Consider the following 19,482-nt stretch of genomic DNA (forward strand, 5'->3'; position numbering starts at 1 on the left):
TGGATTAAACAAATTGTCAAGTAAGCAAACATTTTCTATCTATTTTTATTTTTGGTACAGCGATCATTCACCACAAGCAAACAAAACCGTCCAAATTGCTTCTTTAATACAAAATGCACAATATGACTGTTTTCATCATTTGTTCAACTGCAACTTTTTTTAAATATTCACTACAAGAAATAAATCACAAACTTTTCCATAATTTCAGCCTGTCAAAAATTGATAGAAAAAATGGTAGTATGTGAGTAAAAACATCCGGTAAAATCTGCTTTGGGCAATATTGAGAATAGGATGTGAGTAGCACAGTCAAACGCGGAACAATATCTAGTAATTGGAAGTTTCATACCGCTAGATAAATCTACACAAATGATTAGAAAGATGTTTTAGATTTTTCAGTTTACCTGCTGAAACAATAATTTAACTTAAACGTAAATATTTTTCATAAGAGGAAATTACGTTACACCGCAAATGCAGATCGTGCACATTTGCCTTTAGCTGGCCACAATGAGGAAGTGGTTACGCGAAAAATAGTTCCTGTTTGGTGGTGAATGTTGATGACGTTAATGCAGCAGGTATGAAATGGTACATGTACAATGTTTTGCCTATTTTTGGCCATTTAGAGACTATTATTCATGCCCATAGGGCCTGCTTTACAGCTGTAAAACGTCTGTAAAAGACCTGTATTTTGAAATTACACCTGTAAATAAAAGATCTGTAAGTGGGAATAAGACCAAATTTAGAGGTGTAGAATATGCAGGTCTCAAAAATACAGCTGTAAAAAGTTACAATTGAAAGTTACAGCTATAAACTGGTCATGTTTTAAAAGAACAGCTGTAACATTTTTGGAGGGAAACATTAGTATTGTCAGTCATCTTTAATGCATTTTGGCGGAACATAATTGAAATTCACGGAGACTTCACATTTTCTAAAATACTGGAATTTAAAGCGGTATTGAGTAAGTGCAAAAGTATAATCATTCAATATAATTGTATAAGATCATGTATAATACATACATTATCTAATAAGTCTATTGACACTTTATTTGAAGTTTAAAAGAAATAATTACAAGATTGTGTCATATGTTTTTCATGACAAAGAAAGTTTCATAAACAAGATCTGATGCATAGTTTCTACATTGTATCCTACTCATGAATTTTGCAATTGCTATACAGTAAGCATTATACATGTACATATTGTTCTTTTCGTACTAGATAATTTATTTCGCCATTATTGTAGTAATTGCTAAAACTTCTAAAGAATTACAAATCATCCTAAAATCTTTTCTTTCCTCTGCATTTGTCCTTTACAATAATGCCCTCTTTTTTAACACCTATAATATTTCTATAGCTGTAACATTTAGGCATATTTACAGCTTTAAGTTTTTCATTTTTACAGCTGTATTTTTACAGTCATGTCTTATTTACATAGTTCGAACTGTTTTACAGTCGTTTTACAACTGTTAATTGAAATATACAGCTGTAATATCAATATTGTTATATAGAATCTACAGGTGTAAATTTGAAATAATCATGACTGTAATTTTGAACAAAATACAGGTCTTTTACAGCTGTAAAATTCTTTACAGGTAACCTCTTCCTTGATTACATTTCGGTATATTGTCTGGAAATAAAACGCTTCAGCCATTTTGTAAGACTCCAGGAAACAATCGTGCGTCATTGATTTTCTGCAAAAATTTGATTATTGTCATGTATTAACAGATCATCCTAGAAAGAATATAATGCCCATGGTAATCAATACATGTGGACAATTTGTTAACAGTATGCATAAACTGGTAAGTATATAGAATGAAAATAAACTGAGGCTAAACCAAGAGAAAATACTTTCATTCATTCAGTTATAGGTGGCCAATTTCATTTGACACAGAAATATTATTTGGTAATTCTTTTTTCACTTGAAACAAAACTAAAAACAACTCTGCATCGATATAATGCTGCAAACATTAGCTTGAATTGCGCATGAAAGGAGCTTGATGTAAATGAGAGACGTTAAGCATTTCTTTTGAGTTTTCGTTAAATATTTATCAGTTAATAAAGCTAAGAATTGTTAGACCACAAATTGTTTCTGTTAGACCTTACAAGGTTTGGTAATAGATAACTGTTTTCGATTTGACTTTTAGTGACAGTATAAGATTATTTTTGCAATAATATAAGAGCTCTTTGAATATAAGTTTGTCTCACTTTTCCACGAACATAGCAATATCAAAATCTTGTATTATATTTTAAGACATATGAAACATCCCAAAACGAAATACGATATCAATAAAATGTGTCGTCTTAGCTGGTTGCACATTTGAGACCGACAGACTGTAAGAGGCAGTTTACTGTAATGTAAAACAGTAAAACTAACTTCACTTAATTTGACAGAATAAGGATTATTTGAAAATATCAAGGGCACATTTTCATAACAACTTTTGCATGCTGTCTTTATTCACGTTCTTTGATAGATAGCACTTTGAATCAATGATGACGTTACGTTTTAATTTTCAATATCAAAAATAATTATTAAATAATTAAATTAATTAATGCTTCCTACTCAATCCTCTATGTTAATATATATAATATTGTAACAACTGCAATTATGATAAATAAAATATTGAATAAACCAAATTAATTAATGCCGCCAAGCATTCGAATTTTGTTTTCTGCTAACAAATATCCACGTCATACTCTCTTTGATCATGCTGAATAAACATTTTATAGGAACATTCTCCGTGCAAACACATAACAGTTACGCAATGGACAGTTATATGACACTGATGAGTATAACTGAATAGTCAATCGCCTTGAACAAGTGCATTTCCACTGCTTGTCATGCAATCCTCTCTTTTTTCATTTTATTTGCTGACTGGCATTTCCAGATGAATGAAAGGAATAGTGTTGAAATATAATCGAGTCACTGTAAAGCAATACATATAGTATATAATGGGTTTTATAGTCTAAATAATACTTTTATCGGGTTAATTCAGTGTATTAAATGTTTTAAATTGGAATGTAAAATTTAATGTGTAAATCTCCTGAGAAGCAATGTATACTGAATATATAGATGTAACTAATATTTTTGTGCGGTTTTCACAAAAGATTCATCTCAAAAAACCTGCTTTTAAACATTTATCAATAGAAATGTATCGAAGTATCAATTTACTAAGACAATAAAAGACAATGTTATCACGTTGTATATATAGGTGAAAAAATGTGACTGAATATGGTCAAAACATAAAAAAAGAAGTAGTTCTAATAAGGAACATACGCTTTAGTGCATGATTGCGACCGTTTCAAATGATCTTGTATCAAATATTGTGTCAAAATTATTTTTCTGAAAACCAGTACCTCAGATTTAACAAACGATAAATGCAATACTTCTCCCAAAACCATCTGACAGCATGTAGCTGTACATCTTTGTTTAACCGTCAACAAGGTGATTGGAAAAATCACTATAGCGGAATTAATGTTATTCACCCTAAATGAACGGAAGAACTTTTACAAATGAAGCATGTGTTTTCCGGTCCATTTGGCATTTGATCTATCGAGACGAGAAAGAAAACTTTAAAGGAATAAGAAATAGTTATAAATACTGAACACACCAAAAAGATAAAAAGTAAGGGTAGATTTCCCGGAAGCACAGAGCACCCCAAACTCAGCCATAGATCCAGGCATCGAACAGTAGGCCCACAATAAAAGAAGCTGCAACGGAAAAAAATACTGTAGACGGGTTTCTTCGATAATTGTAAAGTGTGTTATATTTTGCCTTCCCTGTACGCATGTGGTGAACTGTTCACAAACGACTTTGACGTGAAATATGGATTAGTTTTGTGCTAGGTTAATACCTTCGACAGGCAATAGAACACTGCCATTATTTGTTGTTTTCACAGTAGTTCTGACGTTGCGATTAGCATCAGCCAAAATTTTCTATTCACCAAAGGAAAAGATTTTTCTAGTTAGAATTGATTTACATCAACTGCTCGAATTGAAAAACCTTGTAAGAAATTTATCAAATATCATTTCGGAAATATTTAGCCTTTCAGAAATCTAACTACATAGTCTTAAAAGCATTTTTAAAAAGCCATGCTTAAGGGAAACACTTAACGATTCATGCTTTCCATTCGAATGAAAAGTACAAACAAACAAACGGACATTTTTTAAAGTTTAAAGTAACAAAAACATAAAATGTAGATACAAGATGCAAAGTGTTCCGTATACATTAAAAAATGTGAAAACAACTGAAATATGTTGTAACTTGAACCTACGTTTAATGTAATAATGCTGCCTCCGCATCCTGACCTTCAATGTGAATATTGCATTTGTAGATCAATAGCGGACTTTCTGTTTCTTGTTACGTAACATTATGCCATAAACAGCACTATTTAAACTATGTAACGAACGACCTTCATATGGGAAACAAAAAATTAAGGTTCATAAAATATGTATGATTTTTATAAATCTTACACAACAAATTGTTTCTTTTAGAACTTCAGTGATTGGTAATAGATAACTACCGCGTTACGATTTGACCTTTTGCTAGTGTATTTCTGAAATGTTTGCAATAATGCTTGAAAACTAAAGGTCGGTATGTCTACATCGAATGACATATTTCGAAAAAAGTGTTTTATCTGCATATAAAAACTTCTAAAATAAGCACGTCTGTAAGATCAGAAGAAGCATGCCCATTGCCGGCGGGGCGAGACGAGGGATGTAGAAATACCGGCTGTTTCTCTATGCAGAGGTGTTAGACTCCCCCCGTTTGGCGTGGGTTGCAGCCCATAAGCCTGAGAGGAGGGTTCTGTATATTAAGGTGCCCCATAGCACACAGGAGAGGTGATGTATGCTTGTTTTTACAAGTGTACATCCTCTTTAAGCTCACATAAAATTATTCAACACTTCATAGTAATACGTATTTCAATTTATATTTCCTAGAAGTCGATGTCTTAGAATAAATCAGGTGAGTAAAGTAGCAATACCTTAAATCCCTGTATTTCAGGTTTGCAATACAGCTGATGATATAAACAATATTGCAACATACTTGGCCGAGTATATCATTACAGTATCCTTTACATGTATGAGCTAATATTGGCTCTGTTCATTTTCCCTTGTTGGACTTAACGGCGGGTGGGGCTGCTAGACTAAGTGATGAACGACCGCATACCGAAACAGACTCTGATGGCACAGATGATGTGAATACTTCTCAACGGTCACTCACCACGAACATTGTTTTTCCTAAATTTCATTCAATTCAATCTACTGACATGACATTAAAAATTACAACAACTCTCCTGTTGTACTTTACGAAATACCCGAGTATTTCCAAAATCAGTCAGGAAATTGCGTACACGTGACCTGCTCAAGCACAAAAACTACTTGTTCAATCATCCAGGTAAGTGTTTTGCACACCGCACCATTAAAATTGTTTAAAAAAACCATTCCTGTAGTCAGCCACCTTCATCTATACAAAATACGTTTACCAAATAATATTAAATAATATTTTCAGCCGAGGCAAACATTATTGCTCTATTTTGAAAATATTTCTGAAAAGTCTAGGTCTGCAGCTCTTAAATACGGAAATATCTGACATCTGAGGCATATACTGACACTTTTAGACAACATCAAAAAGGACTTTTGACGAAAGTTCCAAATAGTTCTATATACCCTTGCTCCGTTAATATTATTTTTTTATTCCGAGTGCAAATATTCTTTCATAGATGAAAAGCTGACAGGTCGTGCTAAAGCCAAGGTATTTTCAAATTATCAAAGTGCTGAAAATTGACTCCTCATTAGCAAAAAAAGTAGTGTCCACACGCATACATTTTGACGGGATGACACCTGCGCGTAAACCCTGGCTATTGACCAATGCAAATGCGACTTTCGTTTTCAAATTTAGCCTGTGTACTTTCATTTCCCTACTTCCGGGAAAAGCTGAAGGTCATCTGCCGTCATTTTGTGTGTTGTTATAAACATACATATGCCTGGCGAGATTGTATAAAATGTGCTGGCCGTCCTACACATTCTAGCGTACACATGTAGTTGAACGACGATTGACATTATGTATTTTCCATATTAGCGAATCTAGACCGGAACTAAATTAGTGAAGTTCATCGAAACTACGTTTGAGTGCCAGGCAATGTGACCGCTGCACGGTGGAAGATAAATTACCACATGTTCAAAATGCATAAGAACTGCGCGTTGTAGATAAGAAGTACGCGATTGAAATGGGTTAGTATATTTTTCCATTCACTACCATAGTTCTTATGGAATATCTTTGGGCAAGGTGTATACATAATATTTAAAGTGGAATTTTCCTTTTTGTCTTAAAGTCAAATTTTCCTTTTGGTCTATTGCCCCTGACCTGATCGACATCGAAAGACTAAATAACCGAATATAGGCCAAATATACGCAAATTTCCTTGGAAACAGACGCCTTACGGAATGTTTGCTATTGTTGCAAATGACTGGATATAGCTCGTTTGTAACTTAGTTTTCTAGTAAGACAACTAAATTACAGAGCTATATACGCAAAACTTCTTTACAGGAATGATGCCCATTTCTGTCGCCATATTCGGATTGAGCCTGTGGGTCTTCCTGTGAGAAATTTATAAAGTTGGTTTGTGGAAGGTCGGTAGTTGTACCCATGTACACATTCGTACTTAACATTTTGCCATCCTTCAAAGCAAGAAAACTGTCATATCACTGTGTCGGTGACATTTAAATTCAACAAAATAAATATATTGTAGTAATACGTAAATTGTAAAACTCCAAAAATTGAAGAAGCTGAAATAAATATTAGCATGTCGGAAAAGTTAGAGTCTAAAAATGTTTATTAATACATACATGACACACGGTTCTGATTTCATTTGCGGACACATTGTAGAAAAAATAAAAGAAACATAATATTTAATTAGATCGTTGCTATGGAATGAGAGATTCAGTAATTGTGATACATGTTGTTAAAAGAAAGAAATACATTCAGTTCTAAGGTAATGACCACAATGCAACATTACCATAATGGGACATTGATAATCCGTCTGTTGATTAATTTATTTCACAAAGAGTCTCTCAGTCTTCAACTATAGTTTTGGCTTTAAATTTATTAAATTGGTCTATGTTTGTATTGCAAATATTGTTACTATGGTGGCTGATTTCTGCCATTTTGTGTGTTCGTGTCGGCGAGAAGAAATGTCGAAGTAACGAAAACACGAAAGGTCAAAATAATTCTTATTTGTCGTATGTTCGCCTTTCGCCTTTCGAGGCGAATACACGAAGTAACGAAACATTGAAGGCGAAATAACGAAATTTCATAGGCGAACACACGAACTTTTGTATTAATCACTTTTCGTATCGGCGGGTATCAAAACTTCGTTATTTCGCCTTCAATGTTTCGTTACTTCGTGTATTCGCCTCGGAAGGCGAAAGGCAAACACACGAAAATTGAGCTAATTTCGTCCTTTCGTTACTTCGACCCGCCGACACGAACACACGACAAATGTTTCCAGTAGGGTCTGCCTTAATACACTATAATAATGGCGCAAAATGGGGTGTTATGTATATACGAATTTAATACCAGAACTGAAATACTTCAAGAGTGACGTGTTTTATTGCATATGAAACATTTGCTATCATGAATTGAGGAGACTTTTTGTATTAATGGTAAAACACATTATCTAGATAGCATTCAAAGTTCAGGTCGGCGTAATGATATGCCCCGTAAGACTGACTGAAGCTTTAATGTATGTACAAATTTAATACTAGTGATAAAATATCTACACAATGACATCTGTTATGAAATATATATCACTATCTTTCGTTTTAGGACAAACATCATTGTATAAATGGTAAAACACATTATTTAGATAGCATTTTCAGCAGCATATGTGTAATTGTTATGCGCATGCCTATCGGAAGGCGAATACACGAAAGGACGAAATTGCACATTTGTCGTGTGTTCGTGTCGGCGGGTCGAAGTAACGAAAGGTCGAAAACTGCTTATTTCTCGTGTGTTCGCCTTTCGACTTTCGTGTAGTCATGTCAAGCATTTCAATGAACGTAATCAATATATTACAGGTAAACTTCTTCAGCAAGGCTACCGTTATTACAAACTGCGTAAATATTTTGCTAAATTTTATTATCGTAATTCTGATTTAGTTTTAAAATTCAATAGTAATTTAAAGACACTTCTGCGAGAAGGTATTTCTAAACCCGTTTTTTATGGGGATGTGGTTTACAAACTTCGTAAGATCTTGGGTTACGGTAATTTTCCAAATGTATTTGGAAAGATTATCAAACTTTTTATTAAAAGAGGTTACGACCTAACTGTTTTGAGACATACCGCATGTTTAGTGTTCAACCCGTTTACAGTTGGACACTACGCTTCCCTCTTTGATTGCGCCTGACGGAAGAGGGGGAGGACTCTATGATGAGCAGTTTTTAAATCCTACCAGGACTGAACTGTTTTGATATTTGTCTTCTGGCCTGTTTCGTCGGGCCCTTAAGGGTGTTTCTCTTGTTGCTCTGTCTTCTGAAAAGGCATTGAGTACATACGTTTTTGGTTCTTAAGGTTTGTTTTTTATATATTTATACACGAGCATTTTTGTGTTTTACATGCCATGCCTTTTTGTTTCCATTACGTGTGTAAGAGATTCACCTGGAGGGGATTACTTTTATTTACACTGTCCCATGTCTTTGGAACATGGTGGGGGTAAGAGTGAGGTTAGGTGCACCATAAACCGGTTTAAGCTCCCCAGTGGTGTTTTTGCCACTGACCGTTCCAAGGCGGTGCCCCACTGTGTTCCTTTGTTTGTTCGTTTCGTCTTATGTGTTGGCTTTGTGTGCGTGTGTGTTGTTCGTTTTGTCCTTATTTGTTGGCTTTGGGTGTGTGTGCGTGTGTGTGTGTATGTGTGTGTGGTGCGCGCATCTGCGTGCTGGGGGTTTCGTTTGGAGAGGCTGCGTTTTTTGTGCGTGGCATTCCCTGTTTGATATTTTTCTTTGTTTTTTTTTTTCGAGGCGAATACACGAAGACACGACGAAAGAAGGGCGATAACACGAAGTTCTGATACCCGCCGACACGAAAAGTGATTAATACAAAAATTCGTGTGTTCGCCTTTTATCAGCATACTAATGGCGAATATTGTATGTATCCCATCTCGTGTACATAGATAAAATTTGGTATTCAGATTGCTAGAGATGATATATTCTCCGGATAACATCCGTCAGAAAATACATCAATTGAATAATGACCGATCATATCTTTAGAAGAAAAGTCATTTTCTTCTTTTCTTTTTCTCTTTATTCTATAGTCCGGAAAATATATTATGATTGATTGGTTACAAGAACGAAACTGTCAGATCATCAAAAGCGACATCGAATGTTATGCTGTGTAAGATTTCTCTAGGGTCCCCAGTCGTAGGTTATCATTTTGTGTTCTATATTTTCTTGCGGTTTCTTGCGTAACATTGCTAGGCAAATGTTAATTTTCTAATCAAATATGACTTAACAGGTAGTAAGTGTTATTAACAGACTGTGAAGCAAGCATTTTTTTTATTTATTTTGGGTAAGCGAGACCATTTTTTAACAGTCTTTTGTTTTACCTATAATTGTAAATCAAAAATTGCTGTAAACAGAATTTCATACCGGAATCAAAATGCGAACAGGGTGGTATTTACATCATTTGAACGCACCGAGAGAGGAATGTGAATTATACATAGAAAGGAATGGAATGCTTTATCGTTGCAAATAGAAGTAACACCGACGTATTAAACTGTGTCATATTTTATTTTCTCTCATTGCATACGTGAAAAGATAATAATAGACGAATACTGTTTTAGTTTTGTGTATTTGTTGGTGTATCACTGTGTCTTATATAAATATGACGAAACAGATCATAGATTTGATTGTTCAAATATTCTCATGTGCTAATTAGCTTTGTATGGAATTAATATGAAAAGAGAAGAAAAAAGAAATAGAAATAAACCATACATAATAAAAAGAACTTTGTAAGAAATTCATTTAAGTTCGTTTGACAAACATTTGTTTTTTTACATTGATGTATCTGTTATAGCATAGTAATAATTACTTGAAAACATCAGAAAGATATACTTCAGGAAGAACATAAGAAAAAAATTAAAAAAAAACGTTTTGTAAAACCTTGCACATCACCCACTTACCTACTGAAATGCAACGAAGAAATATATCCTTTTATTCCCCTGTTTTTGAAAAAAAAGACATTTTATGGAATGACATTGCCCGTTTGTCTGTCCGTCAATACTTTCCGTTTCCGAACTGCAGTGAGGCAGAATGAACGCTACAACTTTAAAACAACACAACACTAACTTAGGAAGATCCCCTAGTGTTTCTTTGGTCAATGTGACAAAGTTCAATGTCCTAATGTCACAAGGATCTGGAAACTGAAAATGGTTTTCAACTTAATACAATGTCTTGGTACCCCAGTGAAAAGTATTTATTGATTTTGGGATTAGTAGGCTCAAAGGTCAAGGTCACACTGACCTGTCTTATTTCCTAGTATTATCACATAGTATATAAGCAACAGTTTTAAGCATAATATTATGATGACCTTGCACCACTTGCGAACGATATATATTGTTTCTGGGTAAAAAAAATTTAAATGTTTTTTTTTTCTTTTAAATATTGATAAAGTCCCGTCGATCGCCCAAAGCTGAATGACATTTAAATACCTTACGTTTAACACGAAAACTTCGTGCACAAAGACCGCCTAGTGGACACATTATTCGACCAATGGAAAATAATTTTCTTCTAATTCACATTTGTTAAACCGCAGAAAATTATGTTTCTCTGGTATTGAAGAAATACACATCTGTATCATAACATAAAGTATCAGACCTCTTCTCTATAATAACACAGATCCGTAAAAATATTGTTTGATGGTTGTACTAAAACGAGAATTTAATAAATAAAGAAATAAATAAAGTGCCTTTATTCCATACATAAATTTAATTTCTAGATGTAATATCTACTCTCCGGATAAAATCAGCCAAGAAATACATATATTGAATAATGGCCATACATTCAGTCTTTATTCTTCTTTATAATTAATTTATTTTCGGAAAAGGTTTTTTTTTTATTGATGAAAAGCCAGATCGTCTAATGACCTCCCAATGACAACTATTGTCAGTTACATGGAAATGCTTAATTTCCTGTTGGTTCCTTTACTACACTTGTGTATGTAAAACAGGTTCCAAAATTACTTTTTTCTATTTTATATCCATAGACCCTGGCTTTGGAGACAATCATACCACTTGCTCTTAACATGAAAACAGACATACCGACCGACGAGCATTTGAATACGTAATATATATTCGTCTTCTGTCCAGAGATACAATCAACTATCAAATTACAGGGAATTATTCATCTTCCGGATAAAGTCGAACCATAAATTGAATTATGGACGATCATATGTTTGTTATACGATTTTCTCATAAGTACATTACGACGGAATAAATAAAAAGAACTGGAATGTCAGATCAACAAAAAAGCAAAATCAAGTGTCACTAAATGATAACCGTTCGTACAACAAAAATGTGAAACACTGTGATTTACTCTTATTACATAAATTGTTTATTTGTGCCCACAAGTATGTACTACGGAGTGCTTAATACATGTTGTTGCATATTTATACAACCTGCGTTTGTAGGCAGTCTTCTCGCCTGTTCTAAACACAAAAAAATCTAATCGATAGACACTATATTGGTGAGATGTCCGTCCTAGAGCATTTAGAGTTACGTTAATGTATGCATTGACTTGCGTGGTAAGTTGGTCATTCTCACAGAATTCCTATTCTCACTGCTCTTTCAGTCCAGGTGATAAAACATTTGAATTTACTATTAGTCGACCGTTTTCTTTTGACTCAATGATCATCCATAACATTATATCTAAAAACAATGTCATAATTTGTGCCTTTACAAATTTAGTAAAAGAACTATCTTTATCTTTTTTAATTTTAGAATTTATTGTTATAGTTCGGCCGTGACGGAAAAGACTAAACGCTAATATAGCAAACTCAGGAAACTTCAACTACTTTAGTATTGCATTTAGAAAGAATAATGATTATTATATATTACATCAAAGCACAAGAGAGAAAATAAATACATATGACCTCAATATTCGTGAACAAAACATACGGCCGTGACGGTAAATGTCCCTTCAACCTGTAAAAAGTCTAACGAAACCATGCTAAAATTGGTTTCATTCACCAAAGACTTGCACAAAACACAATAGATTTCTTCATAGACAATATTGTGATGCCAATGTATGCCATGTCAAAGATATATGAAATCTAACATTTTTAAAGTTTGTCTCACCGAAGAGTCTTTACCGCTACGCTACTTTAACCAAATATTTACCATTTTTACAAAACATGGAATTCCAATTCTCTGATGTCATCGATGACACGAATGCGACAAAGGTACAAGAAAAGAAAAGACGTCGGTTATTATTACATTAGCGGGAGAAGCGAACGCGAAAAAAAACCTAATGAAGCGCAAGTGGAAGATTCCGAAACTTGAACAAAGAGAACGCAAAAAAAAAGCAAGAACAAGAAGGAATCAAGTTTGCGAACAATAACACTCCTGTATCTTCACTAGTTTGAATCAAACATGACCAAGGAGATCGGCAGATACCAGAAAATTAAATGCAAGAGGTTAGCCAGAGAAATAGATCTGTAGGTCCCATGCAGTAACAAATACAACTCACCAAGTTGCAAGTTATAAAAAGAGAAAGCGGAGAGCTCATGCAAAGGCGTATAAAAAAAGAGATAAATTAGAGAAAGAGAAACACAGATACAAGTTGTTGTGGGAGAGAACCAGAAAATGACTACAACGCGCGAGACAGAGGCTAGACCATGAAGAGAAAGAGAAAGCTGAAAGTTCACAAAATGTCATTAAGACAACTGTAAAGAGAAAATTTAAGAAGACGGGTCACTCAGTCACCTGGAACATAGAAAGGAAGCGACAGGTCAGGCTGTTCTTAGAAGAAGTTATTTACAGTATACAAGTAACTGGAAAGAAGAACACGATCACAAAATGAAAGATTAAGACGCAGAAACGTTATTTATGTGACACACCCTTAAATCTATATAAGAAATTCTTACAAGAAAACCGTGAACACCGAATTTCTTATGCATCATTTTGTAGATTTCGTCCATTTAGTATTGTTCAATCGAACACCAATGAAACATGCTTGTGTAAAGTGCATGAGAATATGAAGTATGGAGTTGAGAAGTTGTATAGATTAAAAGTGGTTTAAGATTCAAATCCAGACAATGTAGTGAACCAGCTAGTCTGTGACAACAAATGTAAGGAATGCGCATACAGGGAATGTTCTCAATGGCAGAATAAGGAACTGGATGCAGTTACAAAAGTGCTGAATGAACGTAGGGGCGAACAGGTTCAATATCAACAGTGGATAACACGAACTGAGAATTATGATACTAAGGAAGGGACAAATCCAATTTAGAAAACCGTGAAAGTAACTGAAGTGCTTTCAATATTAAACATTTAAAATACGTAACATCGGAACAGGTCACAAAAAATTTAGACGATTCTACAGCAATCATACACGTCTATTTCTCAGAAAATTATACTACATATTAAATGTGCTAACATCTCCCCTAGTTATTATTTGTCGCTGAAAAACTCTGAAAATCCATCGATCTGCAAAGACTGCAGTACATTTCCGTTCACAGATTCCCCCTTTGAGGATGAAAATTTATGCCATACACATCAGTTAAATACAAGTGATTCTAGTAGTGATGATGATTACTTCGATTCTTTGAAAACAGCCAGAAACAAACACTCAAACAAAATTTTGTGTGCTTATATTCATATCAACAGCTTGAGATACAAATGTTGTGCTTTAAAAGATATCTTATTGAAAACCACAGTTGATCTATTATTCATATCTGAAACAAAATTTAATCACTGAAGATTGGAAGTACTACTTAGATAACAATAAATATGTAGCTGCTATTTTAATGGATTTGTCAAAGGCGTTCGACTGTCTCCCTCACAACGTACTGCTTCTTAAACTGAAACACTACAATTTGTCTGAGCAGGCTTTACAATTAGTTAAAAATTATTTGTCCAACAGGAACCAATGTGTCAAAATAGGGAACAACCTAAGTACCTTTCAAGAATTAAGTAAAGGTGTTCCACAAGGCTTTATCTTAGGCCCAGTATTTTTTTAATATTTTCATAAACGATGTTTTCAACTTTATTCACAAAAGTAGTCGGTACAATTATGCAGACGATAATACTCTTTCATATGCAAGTAACTCAGAAAGTGACCTTGTAAAAACGTTGGAGGAGGAAAGTCTTGTGCTTATTGAATGGTTTTCAAAAAATCATATGAAAGCAAACCCTTAAAAGTTTCAGGCTATTGCTCTAGGCAAAAAGACGCATTCGCTAAATCTTACTTTTAATTTTCAAGACACAGAAATTCACTGTGACGATGAAGTCAAATTACTTGGAGTCACATTTAATTTTATGTTAAGTTTTAATAATCACATTGCTAATATCTGTAGGAAAGCTTCAAGTCAATTAAATGTTATGAAGAGAATTGGCAAATATTTGAACAGATTAGGTAGATTAACTATGTACCACTCATTCATCCTATCAAATTTTAACTATTGTCCATTAACTTGGAATTTCACTGGGGAAACTAATACCAAAAAGTAGAAAAAATTCAGGAGCTTGGACACAGGTTCATTTATAATGATTATCATAGTCAATATGAGGAGCTTTTAGTCAAATCTGGATTTCCAACGTTAAAAGTTCGTAGAATGAGGAATATTGCTTTGGAAACATTCAAAATTCTTTATGCCCAAGTTATTTGCATGATCTAGTAAAGTTCAAACACTCGTCATATAATTTTAGGCATAAAAATATGACATCACTTCCAAAACCTAAAACAGAACGTTATGGTAGAAAATCATTCAGATTTGGTGCTAGTAAGTTATGGAATTCTCTTCCTAAAGATTTCAGAGACACGTCGAGTTTTACTCAGTTCCGCTCCCTATATAATCGCTAGCTGGGATGGGCCTGACTGTTCGTGCAGTTCTTGCGGTAGATAAGCAGTCATGTTGTCTGAATTTATGTACGGTTGCTCACTTTATGTATTTAATTAAGCTTACTTTGCTAAATTGTAAATTGCATTCTGTACCATCTTTTGTATGCTTATCGTTTTTTATTTTAACATTTAACAGCAACTTTTATGGACATGGATTTCTCGGGTGTTATAAATATTATCAACACTGTAATAATTGAGTCTAGAGTATCAATACTTAAAATAATGTTCTGCGATAATTCTGTGATATGTAACTGATACTCATTATGTGTATATGTGATGGTACTTTCTGTGATATTGAAAATAGAATAGATAATACGATGATAATTAGGTCTTTCTTAAGGTATTAGGCCCCTAATAGTAATGTTTAAGAAATGGCATTTGCAGGGTATATTCTTACAGCTGACCATGCTTCGCACTTAGTTGCAAATTTTTAAAAACTTTTACCGTGCCGTTTTTTAATAATTTTGTGTAATTTATGGTATTTCCTCAAGCTCAAGTAGAGACAAATTTCAAAGTGGTGGCCTTTATCCAAAACGTTTGCATAGAATTCATTATACCATTATTTTTTATGAAAGAAACATCAAACTATTGGTAAACAGTTATACAACTTAAAATAAAAACTGTCAATATCATTTTTGCTAGGGTGCCTCGAGTTAACGCATTTAAGGAGACAGAATTCTAACTCCAACATTGAAAAATTAAGGTCGAATCCTGCGGGTCTGTTTTTGAATTTTGCTCACTTCATTCAAAAATAACCTTAGGACAGAAGTAAAACCTACCTACATTTCTTCCACAATATGTATCTAAAGAATGAAGGCAAAATTGACAACTTTTACCGTATATAACTCAGTATTTTTAGAGATGTCTAACTCTACCCCTTCTGTTTCAGAGGTAAATTCACGTTGAACAGCAAGAAATCACTTATCAAATCAATTTGTTCTCCATTTTTCTACAATAAATCAATATCAAGTCTTGAAAGAAGTAAAAATTTACTAGAAAAAAGGAAAATAAGAAAAAAAAATTTTGGTCCCAGTGGGATTTGAACCTACGCCAACATGAAAATTGCTGTCAAAGTAGGTTTATCCCGACTTCATCTCAGTGTTGTTATATTTTCTGGTCCTTCGGGATCATTGATTTCAACTCATTTAGATTTGAAGATTGAATACTGCTTAAGCCGGTGCTAGGGGGCGTGGGCAGTGTTGCATTTTCCATTACTGTTCATGAACAGACTCAATCAAACAGAGTCTGCAATTTTCACTGTTTGCATTGTTCTCGTGCTTCCGAGGGATCTACTTTTCAGATTATGATAGGAATTGAATACTCTTCAGAAAAGAGGTACTCTATTATGGGCCTAATACCTTAATCTTAATTTTAAAAACCAGTATTTTACTTATTTAACTGATGGACTTTTAATACTCGATGATCTCTTATACTTTAGTTTGTTCGTATTGATGTATGTATATAATGTATGTCCTTCATAATATTTTTAAATGCCAGATATTTATTATGTGCTATGGTAAGGCGGTTTTAAAAGCTCACTAGAGCTTACGTTATTTGTTATATTTGCACCGACTTTGTAAATACAATTTACTTGACTTGACTTGACTTGACTTTGCAAAACTTGCAAGTGTGTTTCAGTGTCTCTACATATTGTTGTCAGTTAAACCAAGGTCAGTATCAGATCTTTATGTACAGACTCTGAGAATACTTATTACGGTCCTGGTGCAACATGGGCACACCTCACTCCTGTTTTGCAGTACATAAAGCTTTCCTATCCAGATATCACCACTTAGTTAAGTACACTTCGTCAGTGATGGCCCTCGTACACAATATTGGACTAAAAACCACTTTTTATGTTTCATCGGCACATCTTTGGTAACTTTATTTGAAATAGCAATCTTGAATTTCACAAAAGTGGCCGCGGCAAAAGTGCTGCTGACGATGTAAGGGAACAGTGAAATGTACTACCAAAAGACTTGTGGCAACAGGCACAGATATGCAATGGCATTTTATGAACCTGCCGGAAAGCAACTACAAAGCGTCCAGCTGTTCCTTATTGAATCTGATAAAATTGAAAGTTTAAGTAAATCTGTACCAAGGGACCTCAAGACATTCAAAGGAAAGATGACGTTACATCAAGTAACGATTAGTAAACGTCACCGGGGAATAATGCTCCTCAAAGAGTTGAGCTGTTTCTGCAATTGCCTATACCCATGTAGCTGTTGTACACCTGATGTCTAGGAACACAGTTTTCCAGCTGAAATAGGTATGTATATAATATTGCATGCACAATAGTCCAAGTATACGAAATAAGTATTCAGACTCCAAGTCATGTTCAACCCGAGCCGCATAACAATGCTAAGTAACAATGCCTCAGACCACTCGCCCACCGCAACAACCCTAAAGCAATGAACTGTGACAGGTGTAAATATAGGCACATACCAGACTGTTTGGAATAAGGTTTTTCCATTACAGCTTCTTTTGTTGTGGGCCTGCTTTACAAATGCGTGGTCCCCAGGCTGTGTTCTTTGTGCTTTATGCTTCCGAGAAATCTACCCTTACCTTTTATTTTTCAGTTTCATAAACACAGAAACAACATCCGTCATGTTTTTATACCAGTTTAAATTAAAAATCTCGATTTCAATCTTCATTCATAAAACATTTTACTGTTGCCATGTATAACAGACTGCTTTTTTGATGCTGACTTATAATTAATAGTTCGGAGTTTCTAGATGTAGTTATCTTGCGAAATGTGCCAGATACATTCAACACTCAGAAAAGTTTTTAGTGTAGACATAGTACTAAACTAATAAACTACGTCAATAATTACATTTAACGTGCCAATGAAGGAACGCCTAACGAATCAGCCTGTAAGTGAGCCTGCTATGACCAAGGACATTACTATTGTGGACAAACACCCAGATATGGTTGGCACATGGTTTGTCATATAATATGAAAGGGGGGTGTATTCGGGAATTATTCAGGTACTATTCACAACGTAAATGATTTACAAGTATACAATAGTCACGAATTGAAACCACCGTGCAGCTCTGTGTTTCAAGGTACTTTTCAGAACGAAAGACTTTCATTTAAAGCACGCTATTAGTCACTTGTCATATTTTAGCATCCGGTACTGGTAAACCGCTATGATGGTATGAGCCTGTCCAGGAAAGGTGCATTTACTGACTGCCGCGATATGACTGAATATTGTTGAAAGCGGTGTAAAACACAAACATACCCTTCCTAACTGATTGTGCTTAGTGTTAAAGCAACAATGCAACGCAACGCAGTGCAGAGTACTGTAATACTAGTACTTTATTGGATTAAACTTATAAACTAGATTTGCTTTAACAAGGCGGTGTAATTAAATAAAGGATATGCAGCACATTGTATTAAACGGCTATTAATTGTTTCACAGAATGTTATTATAGGGTAACCAATCTTTTCTACATCAGGACAAGGTAAAATGTATGTGAATAATTGGAGAGAAGACAAGCGTTTCTTCTGACCACTTTATTTGGTACAGCTGGTCAGATGTACTAATGAGCATTCCGGAGCTTCGTCCCGTAACATCGTCCCGTTGATCAAGACACATGCAGGTTGATCCAGAATGCTGAAAACTCGTCAGAGCAAAAATAGCTAACTGATTTAAAAAGCAGTAATCGAACGTTGATGTTAGATTACCGTTAATCTGTTTTGATGAATTAAATAGTTTGTTTTTAATGTTTTTTTTTTTAAAGGAACACACGTTCCACGTTTAAAATGTGTTAATTGTCAGATCTACTCGCTTTAATAATTATATGACTTTTCTTGGAGTGAAATTAGTTACATATAGGTCTGAGCATTTTGAAAGTGTTTGCATTCCTTGCAAGTAAGTAAGTTTCTAGTTCATAAGTGTAATGTGGTTTTTGTTTAAGCTGTTTAGGAGTTTACATTAAAAGGTAGCAAAATGTATTTGTTTAGTTTTATACAGCATTTGATCATTCCGCTCTGACATATTTTCTTTCTCTTCTTCGTATGATTAACCTCCCTGTTCCGACACGGCGGCCCAAAGCCAAATGAACTAGAAATACTTAACCATTGATTGCTTTTTGTCTGTTTAGTTTACGAGGAGTCTCACTTCAGTTACCCTTTATGAGAACAATATCGGTGAGAAGGGCAAATAAGATCTTGCATTCTCTTGTTGGATGAGCCGATTAGCTCTGAGAACACTTTTGCACGATAGATGGGTGATTTTGTGCATGGACCAGGAAATACATTTATTCTCATCATGTGTCCGCTAATGAAAATTGTCCTCTGTATAATGTAAGTCATCGATTAATAGAAAAATGCTATTTTTTGTTCTTATCTTTAGTTTGCAATCATATGTTCAAGAGGGT

This window comes from Mercenaria mercenaria, chromosome 12, assembly GCF_021730395.1.
Source record: "Mercenaria mercenaria strain notata chromosome 12, MADL_Memer_1, whole genome shotgun sequence".
NCBI lineage: Eukaryota > Metazoa > Mollusca > Bivalvia > Venerida > Veneridae > Mercenaria > Mercenaria mercenaria.